This window comes from Callithrix jacchus, chromosome 5 (genome assembly GCF_049354715.1).
Source record: "Callithrix jacchus isolate 240 chromosome 5, calJac240_pri, whole genome shotgun sequence".
Lineage (NCBI taxonomy): Eukaryota > Metazoa > Chordata > Mammalia > Primates > Cebidae > Callithrix > Callithrix jacchus.
Genome location: NC_133506.1, coordinates 153,738,589 through 153,761,107, shown reverse-complemented (window position 1 = coordinate 153,761,107; position 22,519 = coordinate 153,738,589). Strand labels below are relative to the sequence as shown.

Here is a 22,519-nt window from a genome sequence, read left to right as displayed (position 1 = left end):
AAATCCTATTAAAGTAAATGAAGGCCTGAGGGCTTCCGTAGAATGGCAGCTGCTCTCATTTCAGAATGGGCCTAGTTTCTCATTCAGCCAAAAGTCCTGTGCACTTTTGCACAGTCTCTCCCCCATAGCTCATTTCTTCCGTAATCCTTTTTGATGGAGTTCCTTGCTTCGGCCCAGTACAATGACATTGCTTTCATGGCTGGGCTGACTGCCAAGGGCCCAGATAAAGCAGAAACTGGAGTGGAATATTCTTTTCTGAATAACTATAACCTTCCAGGTGCTTGGAGTTGTGTTACCTTCCGGGAGAATGACAGTCTGTTTCTGTCTTAGAAATGGAGAGGCTTTCCCACATTCCCATAGCATATCTCCAGTGGAGCAGGGAAGAGATCCTTAAGTACCTGGGAAGGAACTGGTCTTCCTGGAATTTTGGATACTCTAAAATTTCCCAGACCATGCCATTCATCCTTCAGCTACCCAGTGCAAAGTTACCTTACTTGCACTCGAATATCTTTTCCTGGCCAGGAAGCGGCTTCCAGGATTCTCTGAGAAATAATAATAGAAAGGGAATTTTCTTCCACCTTTCACTTAGGCGTCTCAGTAAAGCAATGGTCAGGGGCAACTAATTCCTGACTTCAGCAAAGCTGAAATAAAGGCCATTTGAAGTCACTCTGTTGGAAAATAACATTAGGGCTCTGGAGAGAGTACATGAGAATTATGAATGGTGCAATCCTCAGACTGGGATTTTTGCCAGCAGCCAGGTCAGTTTAAGGTGGGTTCTCTCTGGAACCCCTTTTTCAGACACCTGGGTACGGGGACTGGATGATGCACGAGAGTGGAGGTGTGGCATGGGGAAGAGGAAAAGAGGAGAGGACCGTACCGGGCATACGGACATGGTTTCTATTGCCTGAAGAGTATCTTCAACATTAAGTCTTTCGATTTGATAATTCAGCGTCTTTTCATCTTTATGATATTTTAGAACCAAATATTCGAAAGGAAATATGCTATGAGCATTAAAGGTTCTATTCTGTAGAAACAAAACCAACCACCTCTTTCTCAACCTGATTTTTCTTTTTAGGAGTAGCCATTTTTGATTTCAGGTTTTCCTGTGTTCTGTTTCATACATTTACATTTTGGTCAAGCTTTCTGACATTCTCATACTACATTCTGGAGGGGATAAAAAGCTAATTTGAGTTTTCTGCTACTCAACGCATTTTCTTTTCCCTTACAAAATTACCTTGTATGTCCTCTTCTCACAACATGCTAGCAATCCAGATATTGCTGAGAATATTTTAGAGAATTGACCTTTCTAGGTTGTTAAACTCTTTCAGCTCCTGGAAAAATAGATTACTTTAGAGGGGGGCTGAAGGGCTAAAGGAAGTCTTACACCTACCACAATTCCCACTGCTAATGATTTTTATAGATGCGTTTCTCTGGATTCATTGTTGGAATGAATAACGAAGGGGGAGAAGAATAGACTTGGTTGTTTGTCCTCATGCATATTGATTCGTAAAACTAAAGACCTCAAGGGAACATTGTGAGCTAAATCCCTTCATCGCCCCGTCTCCAGGGAAGAATTTATTTGGATACTCCAAGACAGAAGGTCGACTGCACTTAACAGCCACCATAGGAAACTCTGCCACCTTCTTTAGCCACGTGCCTCAGCGTCTTATCAATTCTTGCAGACAGGTAATTATTCATAAACTCTAACTTAAATAATTCCAAAACTCGGTAAAAATGTGTTTGTCTGTTTTATTTACTCATGTATCTGCAATTTCTTGAGAGAATGATTGGCATCTACCACTAACTAAGTGCCTTTTTGAATAAATGAATAAATAACTGAATGAATAAATAAGAATTAAGTTATATAACAGAGAAGGTAGCATAATCATTCAAGTTACCAAGTATTATTGAGAATTATTCGAGGCATACTGCTGTTTCGGCACCGTGTGGAATTTGCAGATATAAAAAGGAAGAGTTTGTTAACCCTGGGGTTTGATTGTTTCTCACAATCTTATAAGGGTGTGTCTCTAAACACAAGTCACCGCAATCCAAAGGAGATTATGAAAGGTATAATCTAAAGCATAAAGAGAGAGCGTGAAATAAACACATGTGTTCGTGTTAGGATGCATAAAGATGGCATAGAGATAAGATGATGACAGGTTTTGAATTACTATGGGACTTGGAGGTGGAAGGCCTTTCCCGGTAGAGGTGAGCCACACGGTAAAAGGAGGGCAGGAAACTGCAGGGTTGGATCCACAGCCACGTAATCTGGTGTGTCTTGAGGGCCGTGCATGGCTGTGTATGTATGTGATGTATATGACAGAGCAGGTGGAAAAAAGCAGGAAGGGGTTGCTGGGTCTTCTAAAGACAGCTACTAGTAAGTTCAGAGAAAGGAAAGAATTATTCGTGTCATGCAATCCCATATTGTAGGTACCATTAAGTCTAGATTTTTTTTTGTCTGTTTTGTTTACGATTGTATCTGTGGCTGGAACGGTGCCTGAAACGTGGTTCATGATGGATAAATATTTAGTGAATATGAAATACTAGTACTCTGAGGATGGCAAACACAGGTCATGCCTTTGTGAAACTGTTCAGCTCCTTTTTGGTTTACAGTCTCCCTGCCAAAGAACCTGCTTTCAAACTAGAAAAAAACTCAAACAGTTATCAATAGAGGATATCTGGCTGAGTGTAGTGGCTCAGGCCGGCAATCCTAGCACTTTGGGAGGCCGAGGCCAGCCTGCACAACATGGCAAGACCCCTTCTCTAAAAAAATACAAAAATTAGCCAAGAACGGTGGTGTACACCTGTAGTCCCACCTACTCTGAAGGCTGAGTGGTGACTGTGCCACTGCCCTCCAGCCTGAGAGAGAGTGAGGACCCATCTTAAAAATAAGTAATTAGGGCCGGGCGCGGTGGCTCACGCCTGTAATCCCAGCACTTTGGGAGGCCGAGGCGGGTGGATCACGAGGTCAAGAGATCGAGACCATCCTAGTCAACATGGTGAAACCCGGTCTCTACTAAAAATATAAAAAATTAGCTGGGCATGGTGGCACGTGCCTGTAATCCCAGCTGCTCAGGAGGCTGAGGCAGGAGAATTGCCTGAACCCAGGAGGCGGAGGTTGTGGTGAGCCGAGATCGTGCCATTGCACTCCAGCCTGGGTAACAAGAGCGAAACTCCGTCTCAAAAAAAAAAAAAAAAAGTAATTAAATAAATATAGGATATTTAAGGTAAGGCAGTAAAATGACATCTATATTCTTGGAATAATTTCAGTATTTTGGGCTTTGGAGACATAATATATTTGGATACTGAAATAATTTCAGTTATAATTTTACAACTACTATGAATATGTTTTTGAGAACTCATGGAAAATAGCAAAGGTGACAGTAAAATGTATTGGCTAACATTGGCCCAACTTTTGAAAAGCAAAATGGACTCCTTGAAACTCAAAATGTGACACAGCAAACTGTTTTTTTAAATGCAAACTGAGCTTGCAAGAGAGACTGAAATGCTCCAGTTGCCAAGATGGAAGATGGACAGAAAACCATAGCTATGACCTCATGAGTTGATGCTGCAGCTACCCTGGCTGATGGTCCCAACCACAAAGGACTTATGATTTAACACCATGAGGCCCAGGAGTGAACTACTAAAGCATGGACTTCATAAAAAAGAAAACTGAATCCAAAGAAATGATTCCTAGACATGAAACATTTCTGAGCCAAGAAATCGGCAAAGATAGGTAAATAGAAATAAGCATTGACTATATAAAATATTATTTATAAAGGTTATTTTAGTGACAAGAAAGCAAAATGAATTAAAATATGGACATTAGGAAATTGTGTTCTGGAGGGAGAGGGAGATAATCATGAAATTAAGACTGTTAGGTCAAGTTTGCAAACTAAAAGTTCAGAGGTGACTTTTACTAAATAGATTATATGATTTCCAAGCCAGTAAAGGGCAAAACAATGATTAAAGAAAACCCAATAATTAATAGAAGGCAGAAAAAAAGAAAAAATGTATGGTAAATTGCAAACACTAAATAAGATGATAGAAATAAATCTCAATCACAATTTTTAAATAAAATGAGCACAGATGGCTTACATTTGCAATGAAAAGTAGAGATTTTCAGATCGGATTTCAAAAATCTAGGGTAAGTTTATTTAAAGACACATAATTATTTTTAAAAAACAGCTCAAAGAAGTTGGAAAAAAGTGGGAAAGATACACAAAGCAAATACTAAATTAAAAGGAAGTTGATAAATCTCTATTAATATCCAAAAATCCAATATTATATAAATATACCAACATTTATATAATTAGGTTGGTGCAAAAATAATTACTGTTTATGTCATTACCTTCAATGGCAAAAGCTGCAATTACTTTTGCACTAACCTATTTATACAATAAACAGATAAATTTTATTGTGAGTTTTTGAAAGTTACTTTTGGAATATAAATACATATTCACTATAAAGGAATTACCATTTTTCAGAGCAAAGATCATGAACTTTATTGGATTTAGAGTCTGAGTATGAATTTTAGTTGATTGTACTAACACTTATAATAATAGTAACCAGACAGTAATAATAATTTATATCATCTTTTGGCTACTCTATAAGTACATTTTAAAATTTAACTTTATCTTCTGAGTCACTCTTACTACTCCTATTTGAAAGATGAAGAAATTGAAGCTGATGGAAATTAAGAGATTTGCTCAATGACATGAGCCAACGTGGGACTCAGATCTATGCCTGTGTGATTTCCCAGTAGTGCTTTTAATCATGATGCTCCTGGGGCCTTGGTTTGCATAGAAACTTCTTGATAGATGTGAGAAGAACCTTGGGGACAGTTGAGAGCAACGCAGAGTAGAAGTAAAGATCTCAAGCACTGGGCGGTCTGACTAAGTGTCCACCGACGAGCCGCCCGAGTGGTGTGGAAGGAATTGGGGAATAAGGACCTGTCCATCTTAGAGCTCTTTATTACGGTTGGGGAACTCAGATAGCTGGAGCCTTGGAGGCAGTGGGTACTTCCATGAGTTATGGAAATAGGCAGTGCCAGCAGTAAATTCAATTTGTTCTGAAACATCCCTGTTATTCATTCCTAGGGCCAACACCCATAATTGCCCTCTATGTCAGGGTGAGTGGACAAGGGACAAAGTGAGTACCTGGACACAGTCCTCCGACTTCCCAGGAGAAACAGATGCATTTTTTCTGATTCCCCACAGAGGTTGAATGGGTTAGTGGCATTTCTGGCTGCTTCTTTCACCCTAGTAGCCTAAACTCTAGAGGGCTATCTGAGTCCTAGTGTTTCCACACGTTGATGTTTTAGGGTTCTATAAAGGCCATTTGGAAGATTTTTCTCAGTGGGATGCCTAGAGATGTCTCCTTCAGTTGCAACGTCTTAAAAATGGATGTCTTTTGATTGGCATAAGTTCATTCAGGTCCTTCTGGAATTTCCATTGCAAATGTCTAACGTGCTTGAAATTATGGCTGTCTCAGACAGCAGTGAGTGCTGCTTCAAGCACCTTGACCATCAGTCACTGGACTGTGGGAGGGAGTTTTAAAGGCTTTGTGCATCTGGCCTCCTCTCCTGACCCCATTTTCCAGGCAGGAATCTAACATCAACCACACTGACACATGGGAGCTCTTTCAGCATTTCAATTGCTAACATTGAGCGTGTCTAGTTTCACACTGAGCCCACACCCAACACCTTTCTATCATCCCACTTCACTTGATATAATGCTTGTTTTAATTATATATAGTTGACTTCATAATTTATTTGACATGGTGGGTAATATGGTTTGGCTGTGTCCCCACTCAAATCTCATCTTCAATTGTAGCTTCTATAATTTCCATGTTTTGTGGGAAGGACCCAGTGGGAGACAATTGAATCATGGGGGCTGTTTTCCTCATCCTGTTCTCATGGTGGTGAATAAATCTCACAAGATCTGCTGGTTTTATAAGGGGAAACCCCTTTCACTTGGCTCTCATTCTCTTCCCTTGTCTGCTGCCATGTGAGATGTGCCTTCAGCCTTCCACCATGATTGTGAGGCCTCCCCAGCCACCAGGAACTGTGAGTCCATTAAACCTCTCTCTTTTGAAAATTGCCCAGTCTCGGTTATGTCTTTATTTAGAGTGCGACAGCAGACTAATACAGTGGGGCAGGGAGGATAATTGCCTTTATGAATTTAGCAAATATTTCTTGGGCACTTTTTTTAAATGCCTGGCACTCCTCAGGGTTCTGGGGATACAATGGCAAGTCCAGCAGTCAAGTTCTCACTGAGCTTACCTTCCAGTGGATAGCTGCAGAAAGCAAATATGTGCTGTATGAGTTGGTGATAAATGCTGTTAGGGAAAAAGGGTAGGGTGAAGCAGACAGGGAGCTGCTGGGATGGGGGATGCAATTTCATACTGGGCATTCAGGGATGCTCTTCCTGGCATTTGAGGGAGAGAGATAGATGTAGGAGATCAAGCCATGCGGAATCTGGGAAAACATTTCAAGCAGAGACAAAACAAATACCAAGGTGCTAAGACAGGAGCCTGCATGCCATTTCCGGAGAAAGACAGGGAGCCTGGTGTGGCTGAAAGATGAAGGCTGGAATAGTAGAGACTGAGGATTAAGAGGAAGTCAAGCCATGCAAGTCCTATACAACCATGGGAGGAGACCTGGTGTAACAGCCATTTCAGCATGGTGGCTTCCAACTTTGACCTTGTTCTCAAGGTCAGTTTCTACAAATCTTAGTCTCTTCATCTTTGATTTTCATCCTTTAATGAAAGTCAAAGCCACCAGAGTATTTGAGAAGCGGGGTAACGAGACTTGACTTTGTTCTAGAAGATTTCTCAGGCAATAGTTCTACAATGTTTCTATCTGCCACTGGATGAAACAGACTGCTTTTTTGTAGAGGAGGTTGATTAAATAAATACATCAAATTAAATGGGAAGACTAATTTTCTAGGATCATTTTCATGCACGCTTATCCTAGATTTAGCAGAAACATGTGCACTGATATTTAAAATGGCTCCAAATACTTATTATTTACATAAAATAAGTAGTAAACACCTAAAACAAACTAACGCAGTCTGATCCTTTCAACTTTTGGTCTTTCATTCCTTATTTGTAATGCAAACTGTCCTGGAAGAGGGTACTACGTATTTCAGCTGCATAAAATGTATGGATGGCATCAAATTATGAGGGCTTACGCTCAGTTATTTTTAGAGGAAGAGACTGTTAAAATCTGGGGTAAATTATACTTAAGTCAAAGACTAAAAGATGAAATTTCAATATATACCTGAAAAAAGTCTTAGTTATGAGTTACCATCAGTTTTAGAAATAGTGATTGTTCACAGTCATATCCAATTTGAAATATAAATAGAAAATGATTTCTTTTCCTATTTGCTTGAATCAGAACAAAATATCAGAACACCATAACATTTCCTGTCTTTCGTTTTTGACTTTTTGATAATTTTTTATTCCTATACACTTGGGAAATTTATTGGAATAAAAAGTGAAATACATATGCCCCCAAAAACTTGTTAGTAAAATTATGATGATGCTTTTGTTGCCTGGAGTTGTTGAAGGGTATTATCTTTTGGTGGCAGAAAATTTTCCTCCACGTGTTCCTATTTTCTGAAAATATTTTCTTTCAATTAATTTAGTTCCACACATTTTGGTTGGCACGTTTGAATATATAACTATATTATGGTATAAATGCAGGTAGAAGACTAATAAAAAGGGGCAGTTGTAGGGATCCAGCTATCTAGTGTTCCTCTGAGAAGTAAATTTTGAAAGAAGAAACATTCAATTAGATTTCAAGATTGTCAAAAAACCACGCTGCCAATAAACTGTGGACGTGCAAACAACAGACTGTTGGAGCGGAGAGGAAAGAGAGAAGGTTGCACAATTGCTGACTGTGCTTAAAAGAGCCAGCGGGATTAAAGGCAAAGAAAAAGTTTTTCAAATATATTGAAAAAAGAGTTATACTAGAAAGTACGACTGAAAATAAATAGGGAGGGAAAAATCCATGTTACTGACAGTGGCTTAAGATTGAACTGGTTTTAAAAATCTGTGTCTGACAAGGCAAACATATTTTGGGCAACTAGGACATAATAAAGACCTGGTTTATTAGAAAATGATTTCAGCAGCTGATGGCATTTCTGCATACTAATAGGCAGGACTTAGAATTTTCAACCATGCCTGCTGCTACCTGTACTAAAATGTCTATAAAGTAATTTGCCATCTAAGCTACTACCTTTACCCAGGAGTGAAGCCTGATTTTGCCTTCAGCTCCCGATCACTTTCATGAAATTGAAAAATCAGGTAGAATGTGTGAAGTCTCAAAGGACTGATAAAAAGACCGGCAACCAAAGCTGTGAGTTTTAACCCTATTCTTGCCATTGTCTTCCTCAGTGTCACCATAACCTTTGCACACTTGTGTTTCTAATGTGTGATGATTACACTCCCCTAGCAAAAATATGTGGCTCAGGAGAGTTTAACGTGTCATAAAGTGTTTCTGAAATATACGATTAGGAAGAGAATGGGGTGACGTCAGTAAGAATTAAGTTATTGAGTTTAATCAACCCAGAGGCAATGTGACTAAGTAACTAGGTGCAGTCTATGTAGACAAACTACCTTGATTTTAACTCCTGTCTTATTGTTTTCTAGCTGTGTAACCCAGGGCAAATGACTTAACTGCTCTAGTTCCTTATCCATAAAACTAGACTTAACTATTGTAAGGGATACCTAAGACAAGACGCACAGTGCTCCATAATGCCAGTTATAATTATGAGAGAAAAATCTTCTTAGACTCAAAGACAAAATGAGAAATACTGAGACTACATTTGCACATGTGAGAAGAAACTGAGCTTACAAAAGTTGGGCCCTAAACCATATTTTAAGAATACAGTAACTCAATGGAAGTTGAATCAATGTCATGTAAATAATGAGTGTTGCACAGCCTGCCATATGTCTACAGCCCTCAAAGGTAAAGATTAAATGCTGAACTCTGAAGTTTGCTTTCCGTTGATGGTGGATGGATGGGAGGACACCAGGGGGTAAACAATGATGTGATTGCCTCGATTGTACCTGTAGGGTTTTATGAAATCTTCATATATGGAGGTAACTGAGTGATGACGTGAAGAGGCTAACACCATTGAAATAACGCCATTTATGGCCAGGTATGGCTGGCACCTATAATCCTAGCACTTTTGGAGGCCAAGACAGGAGGATTGCTTGAGCCCAGAAGTTTGAGACCAGCCTGGACAAGGCCCCCAAGTCTACAAAAAGATTTAAGAAACAAAACAAAAAGTTACTTTGGTAGGATGATGCATGCCTGTAGCTCCAGGACACAGTAGGCTGAGGCAGGACAATGCTTGAACCCAAGAGGTTGAGCTTACAGTGAGCCGTGATCATACCACTACACTCCAGCCTGGCTGACAGAGTGTGACTCTGTCTCCAAAAAGAAGAAAAATATATTACTTACATTTTCCAAGAGGAAGGTGCGTGTCACACCATGGAGGGCCACATCAGGAATCACTATTGTTGAGCAGGAGTGACTGTTTTTATTTTGTGTGTGTGTGTGTGTTTTTCTTTTTTTTGAGAAAGGCAAGACATTCTGGAATCTCACATTGCTTTAGGATTGGTTAGTTTGAATAGTTCTGGTGGGTTTGCGGGCAAAGGATCTTTTCCTTATTGTCTGGTGTGTGGTTACTGGTTGATTTAGAGCAAAGAGAATTTTGGATTGGTGTGAATTTGATTAAGGAGATAGTTGGGAATTTGGAGTGATTGGTTTGCATATGAAGACAGGATCTGGAGAGCCCTTTGCTATTTCTAAAAATTGATTAGCCCTGGTAGGCACCGTCTTTCTCCAATTAGTGAGGCCATAAATGCCACAGGATCAAAAATATAAAAATAAGAAAAGATGGTTAATACAATTGGCCCTGTGAATAGTGGAAGTCAAATAGACAACTATGGAAACTAAGAAAGCATAGTTAGAACCATGATAAATAAGCAACTCTCTAGTATTTTATGAGGTGGGTAAAAGAAAAAAATAGAGTTAGATGTGGGTCTTATGGAGCGCTGGTGGGTGAGGTATGAAAAAATTGCAGCATTCAAAGGATGGTTAGGGGTAGGTCTCAATGAGAAGATGAGTGTTAAGGCAAGACTTGAGCCAAGACTTGCCTCCAAATAGAGATTTGAATACTTTAGAATTCTAGCAAGACACAGAAAATGAACACATCAATGAACAGGATGCTCTCATTCATTCATTCATTCACTCACTCATTCAGTTGGTTGGTCAATCAGTCAGTTAGATATTAAAGAAATATTTATCAAGTACCCACTAGGCCAGGGACCAAATAGACTTTGGGGTTACAATGGTGAACACTGTAGAAACAGACTCTACCATCATGTAGCTTATCAGTTAGTTGAAGAGACAAATATTGACTTAATGGACACACAAGTAAATACAAGCACACCTTGTTTTGTTGTGCTCCATTTTGTTGCACTTTGCAGATATGAAATCTTTTCCAAATTGAAGGTTGGTAGCAATTGTGCATTGAGCAAGTTGATTAGTGGCATTTTTCCATGGCGTGTACTTACTTCATGTCTCTGTATCACATTTTGGTAATTATCATGATATTTGTAAATTTCTCAATATTATTATATTTTTTATGGGGATCTATGTGTAATGCTCTTTGATGTGATTATTTTAATTGTTTTTGTTAATCTGCACACATCTAAGATAGTGAACTTAATAAATGTGTATGTTCAGACTAGTCCACTGACCAGCCATTCTCTCATCTCTCTTTCTCACCTCAGACCTCCTACTCCCTGAAACACAATCATATTAAAATTTAGGTCAATTACCAAATAATCCAAAAAGAAGGAATCTTAAAAAAAAAAAAAAAATTTAGGTCAATTAGTAACCTTACAATGATCTCTAGGTCTTCAAGTGAAAGGAAGAGTTTCAAATATCTCACCTTAAATCAAAAGTGAAAACTTATTAAACTTTGTGAGAAAGGCATGTTTAACCCAAGACAGGCCAGAAGCTAGGACACCTGAACCAAACAGCCAAGTTGTGAATGCAAAGGAAATTAAAAGAGCTACTACCATGAATATATGATTATAAAGAAAGTGAAGCAGCTTTATTGCTGAGGTGAAGAAAGTTTGAGTGGTCTAGATAGACGATCAAACCAGCTGCAACCTTCATTTAAGACAAAGCCTAATCTAGAGCAAAACTTTAGCTCTCTTCAATTCTTTGAAGGCTGATAAAGGTGAGGAGGCTACAAAAGAAAAGTCTGAAACCAACATAGAGGTTGGTTCATGAGGTTTAAGGAAAGAGGCCCTCTTCAAAGCATGAAAGTGCAAGGTGGAACAGCAAGTGCTGATGGAGAAGCTGCAGCACATTATCCAGAGCATTCAGCATTTAGCATTCGTTGATGAAGATGGCTACACTATACAACACATTTTCAGTGTAGATGAAACAGCCTTCCACTGGAAGAATTACGGAGTAAGTAACTACAGATGTATTGGACATTGCAATAGAAATAGAATTAGAAGTGGAACTTGAAGATGTGACTGAATTGTTGCAATCACACAAGAAAACTTTAATGGATGAAGAGTTGCCTCTATGGAAGAGCAAAGACAGTGATGTCTTAAAAAGAAATCTACTCCTGGTGATGACGCCATGGACATTGTTGAAATGAAAATAAAGGATTTTGAATATGACTGTAAATTTAATTGAGTTTCGCAGCAGCAGGATTGGAAAAGACTGACTCTGACCTTGAAAGAAGTTCTGCTGTGGGTGAAATGCTGTCAAACAGCATTAAATACTTTAAAGAAATGAAAGGAAGAGTCAATTGATGTAGCAAACTTCATTTTTGACTTTTCTTTTTAGAAATAGCCACAGCTCCCTCAACCTTCGGCACCCACCACCTTGATCCATCAGCAGCCGTCAAAGTTGAGGCAAGACACTCTACCAACAAAAAAACTAAACAAAACCAAAACTGCTCCCTAAAGGCTTAGATCATTGTTAGCATTGTTTAAGCAATGAAGTCTTTTAAAATTCTATGTATATGATTTTTGTGAGTCATAATGCTATTGCACACTTAGTAGACTACAGAATTGTGTAAACATAACTGTTATATGCACTAGAAAACCAAAAAAAGGTGTGTGACTCACTTTATTATGATACTTGTGGACTGCACTATCTCAGAGGTATTCCTGTATTTAATTGGGACTGGACAGTAGCTATCCAGTGTTAGGAAAGCCTGTAATAAGGCTGTTTGATTTAGCTCAGAAAGTCAGGAAAGGGGCCGTTGAGATATGAAGAATAACTAGATGCTGACCAGTCAAAAAAGGGAGAGAAGATTATCTTTGTAGAAGAAACACCTTGTGCAAAATCCATGAGATAGAAGTTTAAGGGGTAGGAGGCAAATGGAGAGACGAACGTAGTCCACGGTGCAGATGAGGCTGAAGGCGTGTGCTGGGGGAAGGTAGTGACCAAGTAGAGCCTTTCGCACCTCATGATGCAGTTTTACAGAGAGCAACGGACAGTGGAGGAAGAACTTTAAGCTGAGGTATCGCTTGACCTTCCCTGGCTTTGAGAATGGATATAGGTAGAACGTTGAGAGGGCCAGAGTCTAGGTGGGTGATGGAGATTGCTCGGATCAAGAGAGCTACGGTGCAGACAAAGAAGAAGGAAATCGTCTTGATGATGCATTTGACATGAGTGAGGAAACATGAGTTACCAGTTATGAATTCTGGGTCTCTGGCTTGTGAGTGTGGGTTGATGTGGTTCCATTCATTGAGATGGGAAGCACTGGAAAGGGATCAGATCTTTGGGGAAGGTCATGGAATTGATTTTGGACATAACATTATTGAGATTCCTTTGATACATGTGTGTGAAGGGTTCAGGGAGGCAGTTATTTCTATGAGTCAGATCTTCTGAGGAGAGATGCAGCCTCAAGAGGCATGGATACACCCGGAGTATCTGTTCCCTCTAGAAACGAATTAAAACTCCTTTTCCAGATCCAGACTCTGAGCCAGCCATGCCAACACAGGAAACCCCACTGAAGCCCTGGCTTTTTGTCTACTACCAGAAATATCCCATTGTTTGTAAGTTGGCCATTGAAAAGACCCCTCTCTACCAATGTAGGCAGGGACAAAGGCTGGGGGCCTTGGAATGAACCTTTATTTCTCTCATCTGAAGGCCATTCTGGAATAGGAATGTTTTTTCTTCCCCACTATGAAGTCATAATGTACCCCTTGAACATCCTCAGCTTCTTGACCTGTTAGATGCTGGTTGTGTGCCTCTCTGCTTCCTACTAGGGGACAATGTAGGTTGGACGTTAAAATAGCTAAAACATAGGATTTGTAGGCAGACAATATCTGGATGAAATCTCAATCTATGACAAATTTAACTACTTGAAGCTTCAATGTCTTCATTAATAAGATGGAAGTGATCATATTCACCTAATCGTTTTGTTTTGAGGACTGAAGAAGATAACATGGGCAAAATGCTTTAGTACAACGCTACAGTGCCAAAACATGATATGTTTTCTTCTTTATCTTTCTTTCTTTTTTGTTTTTGAGATGAAGTCTCGCCCTGTTGCTCAGGCTGGAGTGCAGGGGCGCAATCTTGATTTACTGCAACTTCTGCCTCCTGAGTTCAGAGGATTCTCCCACCTCAGCCTCCCAAGTAGCTGGGATTACAAGCATGCACTACCTGGTACAGGTAATTTTGGTATTTTTAGTAGAGATGGAGTTTTACCATGTTGGCCAGGCTGGTCTCAACTCCTGACCTCAAGTGATCTACCTGCTGCAGCCTTCCGAAGTGCTGGGGTTTCAGGCATGAGCCACCATGCCTGGCCTAAAACGTGATCTGTTTTCAATGAATGATAATCATGGCTTTATTTATTCTTAACCATGCATTCTGATTTTGTGTCGTGGTGACTCAATCTGAAAATTGCCATCATTAGAATTGAGGAGATGATATAAAACAAAAAGTCAATATTGTGTCTAACTGTACATTTTTATGAAAAGAAGGAGAAAGCATATTTTAAAGACTAAATTTTTATTTGTGGAAGATTTATTAATTTTAAAATTTCATCTACAGGCTCACATGCATACAAACCTACAGGTGCACATACATGTGTCCTTCTGTACAGGAAGTTGATGGTTATGGGATCCACCCGAAGATACCAACTCCAACACAGGTCTCGGGAATTTGATAGCAGGACCTCCAAGCCCTAAATGCTTTTGATGTCTCTTTTACAAGATCTAAGAAGCTTACACAAATCTTTCCATTTAACTTTTTGTTTTCATTTTATAGGTGATAATTTTACTAACCAACCTCAGAATCTGTTCTGTCTTGGTTAGCTCTATTAACCAATGCGCAGCCAGTGCTGGGATAAGATTGATCTTTGGGAATCTCCCGAGTCTGGTACAAGATGGTCCTAGTGTTTGTCATCCATTCTTTCCTAGTTAGGTTTCAACTTCAAATATTTGTATGTGTTTCTAGGCAGTTTTAGGAAATGAATTCATCAATTCTTTTTCCAATCCGTCATGATTGATTATTAATATTGGCACAACTGTTAAATCATTATTCCCTAATCAGTCTAATATTTGGTAACATGCTTTATAAGGGTAATTGTTATTCTTAACTTTATTCTGATGATCACCAGTGATCACTGCAATAATTGTTCATGCAAAATTAAATTAAAATGGCCCCCTAACAATTTCGTGTGGACAGCATTCACAGTGGCACAGTTATTTTTTCTTTAATCTAGTCTCTTTTGCAGAAACTCTCACCAGTTAGGTATGATCTTTTCTGGTAGTAGGAGACACACATGGTATTGCTCCTTTGATTCGATTATCATTTCAAGCCAAAAAGCCACTCAGCTACTCCTATTGCTTGGTTATAAAATAGCTATTTTATTTCCTTTCTTGTATTTGCCCATTCTTCATGAAACAGCCTTCAGGTAAATGACAGAGTCTTAACCCCAGCCCATAAAAAGAGGCAAAGCATAGCCTTCTCTAAAATTTCTAGGCCTGAATTTGGAATCAGAGCCCTCTGGCATTTTACTTTGTACAAATTACCTGACTAGTTCAAGGCTCATCAATAAATAGGAATGAGAACACCTATTCCAACCTCTGAGCCATGTGGAGAGTATTCGTCAGGAAAATGTAAGCTTTGTAACCTGTGAGGTCTTGAATACCTGTAAGCTGTTTTTCATCAACTTCCTTTTAAATAAATATATCAGGAACTTAAATCACACACACACACACACACACACACACACGCACACACACACACACACACAAATCAAGGTAATCATCATATATATTGCATTAGGTTCATCCCTAATTACCTGTATTGTTCTCCCTTTGGTCATTTTCTTCCATTGCCTCTGCTGCAGACACAAATGAACTGAAAGAACCTGGAGGTTTTCTTGGCACATACACACATGGACTCTCCCCAGCCAGTTACCAATGTAGGTTTAACTACAAAGAAATTGAGAGAAGGAAGAGAATCTGAGCTGTAATACTCCGTGGCTAGTCTAGGTTTCTGATTAGCCACTGCCTTATGCTGGTTATTTTCATCCTCATTTCTGGAGGCCTTGAGCTTATTCATTAGAATTTTCGCTAGCTATTCATTTTCTAAATGCAGTCATTTCTCTGCTATGATATTGCCTGTCAATCAAAAACAAGATAATGTTCACTATTATCAATACATTTTTTATTTCTTTTTTCCATTCATCTTTTCCCATTGGCTTTTTAAAAAGCCTTTCCTATTAATAATGCTTTATATTTGGATAATACTTAACACACTCTCTCAGGTACAGCATATTGGTTAATTTGAACCTCAAAACAGCAACCTACTTAATGTGGCATGGAAACCAGGAATGGCTATTAGCTACTTTGTTCTGTGAATGAAGAATCTCTGTTTTACTTTTTTGCTAGGTACTACGAGCAGAAAAGAGACTGAGATCCTCTTTGCTGACCTCAAAATAATGTTTTTAACTGGACGTAACGCTGGGCGGGATACTTTAACTCTCCTTGTTTCTTTTTCCTCATTTACAACAAATGGGGTAGATTTGACCATCTTCAAAGTCTGTTTATCTTTAAATTGGGGATCTATGTCATAAAATATTTATTGTGACCCCGTGTGGAGTGCTGCTAATTCTAGAGCTGTGAAGAGTCATAGGGCACCCTCACTGTCTTCTAATAGCTACGATACAGCTGGAGGGTAGCAGATGCCGATGAGAAGATAAATGAAGACCCGAGTTTAATTTTCTAGGTCCTATATGACTGACATGCAAAAGTAAGTGCTCTCAGGGAGGAGGGAAAGTCATTATTTCTCCAAACTATTGGCAAATGGATTGACATCTGGATCTTGAAGTTTCAAAGTAAGGGAGAAGCCTTCCCCTTAACATTAGCTATAGACTGATGTAAAGAGGATTAAGGATCAAAAGTGTATCTATGGATAAAAGGAGAATGTTTACATTTAAAAAGTCAGTATAAAGGAAAATACATTTGTGGGGTGGGGAGCAATGTTCATCAGTTTAAAAGCTAGTATAAAACTTATCATGGAAATTTTATAATAAAAGACCTCAAGCAATTTTTTCACTTGTTTTAATATTCTGCATTTCTTGAGCATTGGATGAAAATAAAAATTAAAGCAAGGCTCTAAGCAGAAAAAGATATGCAAGGATAATGGACAATTTGGGGAAATAGCTTTTAGGGCTGAAATTTCTGTGTGTATTTTTCCTGAGTGTAATGCTTTTAAAGATGGCGCCCTGTGAGTTACCATGACAACCTACAGGTATCATCTTTAGAAGGCTAAGGCTACAAATCTCAACTCAAAGTATTTCATCCATACACTTTTGGAAAAAGCCTGTCGATGACTGTAGAGGGAATGCACAAACCATGAAGTAGTCAATGCTATTATGGCCCATTTCTTTGAAATAGTATTAGTCTGGTTGAAGTTGCTTTTATAGTTTTGAAGGACCTCTTCTTTCCATTTCATCGCTGCCTTTAAAGTTTGAAGCATACTTCATTTTCAGCTCCTTATTGAATGTCTCTTAAGACAAGGCAAAAATAAAGGCTAAAGCTTATTTCCTGTGTTCATGATTCTTTGAAAAAGGAAAAGAGGTTCAAGTGTTTTTGGTCATACCATAATTTTGAAGTTGTTCTTCGTCCTTGAGCTGTGTTTTCTCAGGATACTATTTTTCGAAATAAATCCAGACAAAGAACTGACAACTAACTTGCAGTTATGAAGAAAAAAGCCAGAAGATACAGATGACATAAAAGATCCTCAGAACATAGTTGTTTTCTGTCAAGGTTGTAATGAAGGTAGGTACCTGGGGTGACGAGACTTTTGGCAGCTGCTACACAGTCGCTCACATAGGCATTCAAGTTTGGGAAATTCCTCAGACAGAGTGGAAAACTGAGATTCTTTGCTGAGTCATCGAAAATAAATATCTTCAACTGGTTCAGGCAAATGAAACCTTTAAAAGACCCTATTCCTAAAGGCACTTGTGATATTAATTGCTTAGCGTGATTTATCATATAAACAGTCTAAAACTCAGATTGAGGAATTGGGTATGTGACATCAAGTAGAATGACATGAATTTGATTTTTTTCAAAGTTTTGTTCTATACCCCAACTTAGGCTGGTGAGACACTTCTTAGCATGTATGAGGGCGGATTTGGATTCTGGATCTCACACTGGCAGCTGAAGCTAGACAGACCAGCAGCTCTGTGCAGACGTGCTCACAGTTGTTGATGGATCTCGATGCATGCCTTGCCTCAGTGGTGTGGCGTTTTGCAGTTACAGCAGTGATAATCTGATGCCCTGAGGATGTCAAGTTGTTTGGTGAGTTTGAAATAATTTGTTCCTGTTTTCAGTGAGGTTTCTGGTCTTCCAGTTGTGGTTGTTTTGCAATAAAAACTGAACTGTATAAACATCGAGTATTCAACACGTTTTATTTGTAAGAATCATCTGAAGTATGTATTGCATAATAGTGCTACAAGAACTTAATGAGAGTAGGTGAATAGCCATATTATGGCATAATTAATGAAGAGAAAAGGCTTTGCTAGGTTGTTTAACTAATGTGTCTGTTGAAGTCATTGAGCCAACTTTCATCGGCTTTAGTGTTGTCTTAGCATAAAGCGATGTCCATAAAAGTTAAAGTTAAAAGTTTACTTATGAGAATTCACTTAACAAGCGGTTTTTCAAGAATAAATTACCTGCATGGGGCAGGCTAAGCTTGTACTCATCAAAATCACTCACCCAGATAAGTGAAGGGAGAAGTAAACATTCACATTCTATTTCAAAAGTTCTTACTACTGAAAAATGTACAGACGTTGTATAAGTTAGGAGAATATATTTGAAATACTTTCTAAAATACAACCTGGTAAAAGTTACAATACCAAATTGTCACAGAGCTGGGTAGTATTAGGCAAAATAAAACTAGCAGCCTGGAGTCATTCTTTTTCTCTCTCCGTGTGTCTCTAATGACACTTCATAACAATAATTTGTTATAACAGAATCATTTTGTATAAGTGACCTGACCTATCAGTTGAAGAAAAAGAAATGGATGAGGTATTGACAAAAGCAGTTTTTAATTCAGTCGAAGTTTTACTTTGAATTCTAACAGGAAACATGATTTTTACCTTGCACTTGCAGTCCTGAAGTGTGTGAGCCATTTCCACTTGCCATTGGAAAACTGAGCAGTTCAATCCATGTGAAGATGTTGACAGATGAACAAATGTCACTGGTGAGAAAGAAGAATGGATTAGGGGTTAATGGGAAAGAGTAGGAGCACTGGCTTTGAAAAGAGTTAAGTTAAATCTATTTCTTTCATTTTATTGTTTGGAATACAGGGATGCCATGCTAACTCACTGCAGCCTCAAACTCCTGGGTTCAAGGGATCCCCCCACCTTAGCCTCTGAGCCTCAGCCTCAGCTGGGACTACTGGTGCACCTCCATGCCTGGCTAATTGTTTTTATTTATTTATTTATTTATTTATTTATTTATTTATTTATTTATTGTAGAGGTGGAGTCTATCTTTCTATGTTGCCCAGGCTGGTCTGAAACTCCTGGCCTCGACCCATTCATCTACCTACCTTACAAAGTGCAGGGAACACAGGTGTGAGCCACCACTCCCAGTCAAAATTGATTTCTTAATTAAAGAAATAGTGTGTATTTGTATGGAGCATGTGTGTTTACAGCTCTCCTTGAAAATAGCTTGGATTTCCTGACCAACATGAGAAACCCCGTCTCTACTAAAAATACAGAGTTAGCCAGGTGTGGTGGTGCATGTCTGTAATCCCAGCTACTCAAGAGGCTGAGGCAGGAGAATCGTTCGAACCCAGGGGGAGGAGGAGGTCGCAGTGAGCCAAGATCGCAGCACTGCACTCCAGCCTGGCAACAAAAGCGGGACTGTCCAAAAAAAAAAAAGAAAGAAAGAAAAGATTTTTCTTTCTTTTAGATTTTTATTTGGAAATCTGTCTCTCCCTAATGTTTAATGTTTATTTGGAGATCTGGTGGAGGTGCACGGGGAAGAACAGGACGTTTGATGGAAGCCAATGAATGCTTAGCATTTCCCGCCATGCTCTTGGTTCATTTTGAGCCCATGAGTCAAGGCAGACCCCTCAGAATGTATCTAGGGAAGGTTGCTGTGCACGTGGCCTTGATTCTGGAAATACATAGCCTCTAGAACTGCGACTCCCAGTGGAGAGCTTTTGCGAGGAGTCAACACAGGAAGTGGAACTTAGGAGAAGAGAAACAGAATTCTGATAAACTCTACTGAGCCTCTGTTTTTAGCTGCTCTTGAGGCAATGCTTATCCCAGAAATTGGGATATAAAAACCAATAGTTTCTTTGTTTTAAAGTTAGTTGAGTTGAGCAGCAGCCAAATAAATATTAATAGATAACGTTGCTCACTACGGCAAAATTGGAAAACAGAGAAAGGTGCAAAAATGAGTTACGATAACCTTGGATTTAATTTTGATGTATTTATTTCTGGTTCTTTTTTGTTTATCTCTACAGAAAGAGGGAACTATGATTACAATTCTAATGTATTTTTCCATTATTTTTCTTATCTCTGCAAATACATAATAATTTTAATTTGTATTAATCTAGGATTGTTTTTACATATATAGGAATAGGTCCTTCTTTTTACCAAATAAGAATCAGATTATATTAATTAACATCCTTGCTATTCCTATCGAATTTCTTTCCAAAAAGTTTATAATAATTCTACATTCCTAACCGCCTTGTCAAAACCAGACATTATCATTTCTTGCCATATCTACTAATCTAAAAGGCAAAAATGCACAAAATGCTATCATATTATTATATTAGAATTTATTTGTTTTTCGACTGAGAAGCTGAATGTTTGCTCATATGCTTATTGACCATTTACGTGTCTCCTGCTAATCATTACTCACATCACGTTTCCATTTTCTTATTGCCATTTTACTGCTTTTTAAAAAAAATTTGACTTTAGGCTTTTCTTTTTCAAAGTCAGTGATTGTAATAAGTTATGTTGCCCTGCTGGTTGTTTTAGCACTTACTGGAAAATCACAAACAGGGTCTCGGGACTGCCACCTGTCCTAATTCCAAACTAACCATGTAATAGATTTTTCTTTCTTAAAAGTAGCAGCTAGGCCAGGAACGGTGGCTCACACCTGTAATCCCAGCACTTTGGGAGGCCAAGATGGGTGCATCACTTGAGGTTAGGAGTTGGAGACCAGCCTGGCCAACATGGCAAAAACCCCATCTCTACTAAAAATACAAAAATTAGCTGGGCGTGCTGGCCTGTGCCTGTAATCCTAGCTACTTCGGAGCCTGAGGCAGGAGGATTACTTGAACCCGGGAGGTGGTAGTTGCAATGAGCCTACATCGCACCAGCCATTGCACTCCAGCCTGGGCAAAGAGGCGAGACTCCGTCAAAAAAAAACACACACGAAAAAACAAAAAGATAGCAGCTGGACTGGCTTCTGAAAACAAAAACCCAAATCAACTTTTGGTAAAACCAAGGATAAAGCAGAGAAAAGTTTGTCACCAAAGGCTAAAACATACAACTTCAGCATTTCCTATAACTGTTGATTTAACTCCACAGGAAAAAAACCAAACATGTCTATTGTTCATTATGTGACATTGTATCGCACAGATGTGATTTTATTTAAGGCACTTAGTGTAAGATCCTGCTGGAGGGTGTGACACAACTCTTTCTCTCCATAAACTGTCATCTACCAGCCTGCAACTTTATTTACTAGAAAGAATACACTCTGGTTTCTGAAAGCAGTATTTCGTTTTTACAGAATCACAGCATGACAACTTGTCAATTCTTACTCAAAATGCTGGTTCCTTATACTTGGATGCTAGATCATTTCCCAGGGATAAGAGTTAGGGAAACAACTATTAAGTTCAAGTCTACAAAAGCTCTACTTTCAAAACTTGCTTTTTATTGACGAGTAAGTAAAGTTGGCAGTGTATTTTACTGCTGTGTAGTAAAGATAGATCAATATAAAAAAAGAAGAAGAAAGAGAAAGCTTGCTCAGTTAAAATCTTTATGATAAACCAAAATTATGAGTTCTACTTTTCTTCTGATGATGAAATTTTAATTGCCAACAGACTCGGTGATTTCATGATGATAATAAAATATTTCCTGATAAAAGATTTCTCCTTTGTGACTTTCTTGACCCCACCTAATAATTAGTAATCAAACAGGTTTAAAAAGTGACATAGAGTCATTTTAGTATCTATTTAGTGCTGTTCCCCTGTATCTAGATGTATTAAAGGGATTGTAACACTGTTTCTTAGTGTTAATTACTACAAAACCTGAGCCATCCGCATTACGTTTTTCTCACTATTTATTTTGTGTGTTTGATATCTTGGTCATATTTATTATAATATTTGCTAAAAGTTGCCTTTTGAAAAATTAAAAGGCACTTGTTAGGAAGAAGTACAAAATCTTTTCTGTCTCACAGTTTAAGTATAAATTTTGGCCCTGACTGGGTTAGTCTGAATTTGATCATTCTTCACATGTAGACACACACACACACACACACACAGGGCAAATATGTAATATGTACATTATATATGAAAATATATGTGTGTCATTTAAAGCTTCTTGAGAATTAGATAAGTAAGCCAACAATTACAATAATGTCTGAGAAATGTTTATTAATTCATTGAAGGAGGAGGCATTGAACTACATGAAGTCAAAGGAAAGAGACCCAAATGCCCATTTTCCCATCTTCTAATTGTGGCCTCAGGCCTGTGGGTTTTCTTCTGCTTTCTCCACTTCTTCATCTAGAACCACATTAGGGACTGATTTTCCTCGAACAATCAGCAAAGAGGTAATAATAGGTTGGGTCGGCTATGGGATGGTGATACAGGTAGGGGTATCCAGAAACAGCAGAGCTGTGGCCAGATGAGTACATGAATTCATGACCAGGTCAAGAGAAAGAAGAAAGGGGAAACAGTTGGGAAATCTGCTAGGAATGAAAGGGAGG

The 22,519-nt window shown here is 38.7% G+C and overlaps 1 long non-coding RNA gene across 1 annotated transcript; it reads left to right on the top strand.

Moving 5' to 3' along the window:
• The first annotated feature begins 932 nt into the window (after positions 1-932).
• On the top strand, positions 933-21,678 carry LOC118153942 (uncharacterized). The gene is made up of 3 exons (XR_008481815.2): positions 933-1,686; positions 17,665-17,868; positions 18,682-21,678. It is a non-coding gene; the product is annotated as an uncharacterized LOC118153942 (long non-coding RNA).
• The last annotated feature ends 841 nt before the right edge of the window (positions 21,679-22,519 follow it).